At 36.5% G+C, this 4429-nt stretch overlaps 1 protein-coding gene across 1 annotated transcript in view; it reads right to left on the minus strand.

The window, feature by feature from the left end:
- Positions 1-4423, minus strand: part of si:ch211-159i8.4 (matrix-remodeling-associated protein 5) — a gene marked incomplete in the record, with an annotated part of 61229 nt that extends 56806 nt beyond the window's left edge. The window contains 1 exon segment of the mRNA XM_014027564.1: positions 4167-4423.
- Positions 4424-4429: the final 6 nt, after the last annotated feature.

A 4429-nucleotide genomic window follows, 5' to 3' on the forward strand; every position in this document is an offset into this window, starting at 1 on the left:
GGGGGGGGTGAGGACGTGTGGCCAGGATGAAAGAACGTGACATCTAGCTTATTTTGTCAAGCTAACATTTCTGATCATTCTAAACAAATTATGTTTTGTAAAAAAGTAAAGTTCATCACAAATGATTCGCAAAGCAGGTCTGCATTAGCCTGAGGCTCCTTTCTAAAAGGAATCAAACATCAACATTACATTAAATTTAGACTTGCATCAAGTCTACTTTATTTTTTACTTTAAACTGTTTTCTAAACCTGTATCACCTTTGTCTTTCATGTTGTTCCAAGCAGAAACTCAGTTATGTAACTAAGATTCACCTGCAGACTAAATTATCCTCCCCTCTTAATAGAGGGTCATTAGGGTCTCCATTATTCCGGCTCACAGAGTGATGTTTGTTCACATACATGAAGACGTGCATCATATCAGGCTTAATGCTACACTATAAGTGTTAAAAAGATGGAATTGAAGATCAGCTCCGCTGTTTTAAGTTGTTTTTTCTTTTTTGACATAAATGGCATTTTTCAAGTCATCTCTGTCAAAAATACACATGTTAGCCCTCCATAGTTTCCTTTATCCTGTGTTGTGAAAGCTTCCCAGATGTTTTGTTTCTAAAATATGTTTTGGGTTGTGTTTAAGTAAAACTAACATCCAAGCGAGTGCCATTAACCCATGTGCCGGCACTTCTTTTGACACATAAAAATCCAAATGAGTGTAAAACTTGTGGAAATGCTTGAAAGATGTTGAAGTGCAGCCAACATGTTTATGTAAAAAAGCATGATGCTGACAGCTAGCCAAGTCCCAGCTGCTGTGTTCATGAGAAGACGTGTCAGAAGAACACCACGATATGAGTCCCTCATGTTTTTAGGTTAAAGTCCGTCAGACTCTTCTGCACACATCTTCTTTTTCCAACAGTTAGCTCACTCTTGCCTTCAGAGGTGTAAAATAACAGAGTACAAATATGTGTTACTTAAGTAGACATTTTTGTTATCTATACTTTACCCAAATAATTATTGTTTATTTTTACTTATCAAAGTATCAAATTATACCACGATCCATCACAGCTGAATGACACACATCATATCACACTCAGACATACAGCGGGTAAAATGAGTATTGAACACGTCACCATTTTTCTCAGTAAATATATTACTAGAGGTGCTAATGACATGAAATTTTCACCAGATGTCGGTAACAACCCAAGTGATCCATACATACAAAGAAATCAAACCATAAATGTCCAGAAATGAAGTTATTTGTAATAATGTGGAATGGCACAGGGAAAAAGTATTGAACACATGAAGAAAGGGAGGTGTAAAAAGGCATGGAAAGACAAGACACCAGCTGAACTCTCTCAGTAATTAGAAAACAAGCCTGCCCCTTGTCAGTGCAAGTTAATATCAGCTGGTTCAGTCCCAAATGATGGCCAGGTATCACACAAGAACCATCTGATGATGGGTAAAAGTAAAGAGCTCTCTCAAGACCTTCACAACCTTATTGTTGCAAAGCATAATGATGGCATCGGTTACAGAAGAATGTCTAAACTTCTGAAGGTTCCAGTGAGCACTGTTGGGGCCATAATTCAGAAGTGGAAAGAACATTATTTCACCATAAACCCACCACGACCAGGTGCTCCTCACAAGATTTCTGACAGAGGAGTGAAAAGAATTGTCAGAAGAGTTGTCCAAGAGCCAAGGACCACTTGTGGAGAGCTTCAGAAAGACCTGGAATTAGCAGGTACGATTGTTTCAAAGAAAACAATAAGTAATGCACTGAACCACCATGGCCTGTATGCACGCTCACCACGCAAGACTCTACTGCTGAAGAAACAGCATGTTGAAGCTCCTTTAAAGTTTGCTGCACAACATTTAAACAAGCCTGTGTAATACTGGGAGAATATAGTCTGGTCAGATGAGACCAACATTGAACTGTTTGGATGCCAGAATACACATCATGTTTGGAGGTCAAATGGCACTGCACATCAGCCCAAAAACACCATACCAACAGTGAAGTTTGGAGGTGGGAACATCATGGTGTGGGGCTGTTTTTCAGCATATGGTACTGGCAAACTTCAAATAATTGAAGGAAGGATGAGTGGAAAAATGTACAGAGACATTCTTGATAAAAATCTGCTTCCATCTACCAGGATGATGAAGATGAAACGTGGCTGGACATTTCAGCAAGACAATGAGCCCAAACACAAAGCCAAGGAAACTCTCAGTTGGTTTCAGAGAAAGAAACTAAAGCTGCTGGAATGGCCCAGCCAATCACCTGACCTGAATCCAACAGAAAATCTATGGAAAGAACTAAAGATCAGAGTTCATAGAAGAGGTCCACGAAACCTTCAAGATTTGAAGACTGTTTGTGTGGAAGAATGGGCCAAAATCACACCTGAGCAATGCATGCCACTAGTTTCTCCATACAGGAGGCGTCTTGAAGCTGTCATTGACAACAAAGGCTTTTGTACAAAGTATTAGATCAATTTCAGTTAGTGTGTTCAATACTTTTTCACTGTGCCATTCCACATTATTACAAATAACTTCATTTCTGGACATTTATGGTTTGATTTCTTTATATGTATGGATCACTTGGGTTGTTACCAACATCTGGTGAAAATTTCATGTCATTAGCACCTCTAGTAATATATTTACTGAGAAAAATGGTGACGTGTTCAATACTTATTTTACCCACTGTATCAGATATTTACTTATGAAACTCAAGTACAGTAAATGTCAGAAACTTTAAGACTTTTACTCAGGTAACATTCTTAGAGGAGACTTGAGAAAAGTACCTGACATCAAATTTTCGTTATAAATACGAAATCATTTTTGGAAGGATAACTATGATGACATATTGCAAAAAAATTCACGCTGCTGAGATGAACAACTGATGAATTATTAGCATGTGAAGTGACAGGAAGTGATGTCATGAGATTAATGTCCTCGTGTGAACAGAGCAGTGCTGGAGAAGAATCTGATGTTCTTTAGACCATTTTGAGTCACTTTCAAGGAGAGATGAAGAAGAGTCAGAGTTCAAATAATATTCTTTCAATAAATAAACTCCAGGGAGTTCCCTTTTCCTAAATAATACTCTCATGATGTCACTTCCTGTTACATTTCATCTTGGTCAAATTGAAAAGAAAATATGCCAGCTATGTACACAGAATGTGTAAAATAGTGTGTATTATAACAATTTTCTTAAATATAAATATGTTTTCTTTGATTTTTTGTTTGGAAGGATATTCACGTCACAGGATATTACGGTAAGATACTTGTACTTTTACTCAAGTATCACTTTGAGGTACTTTAAAAACTGTTTTTATTTTTCAAGTTGTCAAAAACAGTTTGATGAATGTCTAACTTCATATTAAATCAAATTCTATCATTTCCTTTTTTATTCTTTTACTTAAAAAGAATGAAAAGTCTTGATAATTGAAAACACTCAGCTTTTTGGAGTACATTATACAGTAGTTGAACATGTATAAGGAATTCAGATGATAAATCTTTTTATGGCCTAAATGTCCCCGAGGGGCAGACTCCTTTAAGATTCTCCTTTCAGTCTTGACTTTAATCATCTTAATGCTCCAGAAAAAGCATGTTGTGGTTTGAAACTGAAAGCCTTTAAAGTAATTGGTTTATTAGGATCCTCATTACGTAGAACAGCAGAGGCTTTTCTTGGTTTTAAGCATTTCTTTCTGCTGATTGTTTTGACAGCAAGGCGGCCTTTTTAAAGACATTAAACCGGAGCAGTGAGGCTAATAAATTTTAAATGATGTATTTATGCTGAGCGTCTCTCAGCCTGAAGGATTCAGGTGAAAACACGTCCGAATGCATTTTTCCCAGAGGCTTTGGAAATTTATTAACTTTACATCAGGCTGTTGAATATTTTAACTTTTAAAGTAATTCTGGAATAAGTTTGATGTTTTGAGTGCATTATAATAAATCAACATAATCATCATAATAAATGTAATTTAGTTGTTTTCCTACTTCTAGCAACTTGAACTTTATACATCAAAATAAATACAGCAGATACAATTCAAATATCTTAACTTTCCCTAAACTCGACTTTCTGTTTTATTCAGGTTAAAAAGGGAACAAGTTCTGTTTTTTGATGAAAACTGCAGAGAAAAGTCTTTAAAATTATGTACTGATGAAAAAAAAAGAATAAAAACTCACCTGGAAATTCCATTAAAACAGGACAAAATGTGCAGCTTTAGCTGAAAATAAACATCCAAAGTCAACGTTGTTTCGTTCTGAATGCAGAGCTGAAGGTTTTAACAGGAAAAACAGGATTTAAAAAAACAAAGTATCCTGATGATGTTCGGTGTTCGCTGACCGGGAAAACCTGAGGTTCTGTGCAGAGAGTGAAGTGTTAGAGCAATCTTACAGTGTGTGTGTGTGTGTGTGTGTGTGTGTGTGTGTGTGTGTGTGTGTGTGTG

This window comes from Austrofundulus limnaeus, unplaced genomic scaffold, assembly GCF_001266775.1.
Source record: "Austrofundulus limnaeus strain Quisiro unplaced genomic scaffold, Austrofundulus_limnaeus-1.0 Scaffold663, whole genome shotgun sequence".
NCBI classification, from domain to species: domain Eukaryota; kingdom Metazoa; phylum Chordata; class Actinopteri; order Cyprinodontiformes; family Rivulidae; genus Austrofundulus; species Austrofundulus limnaeus.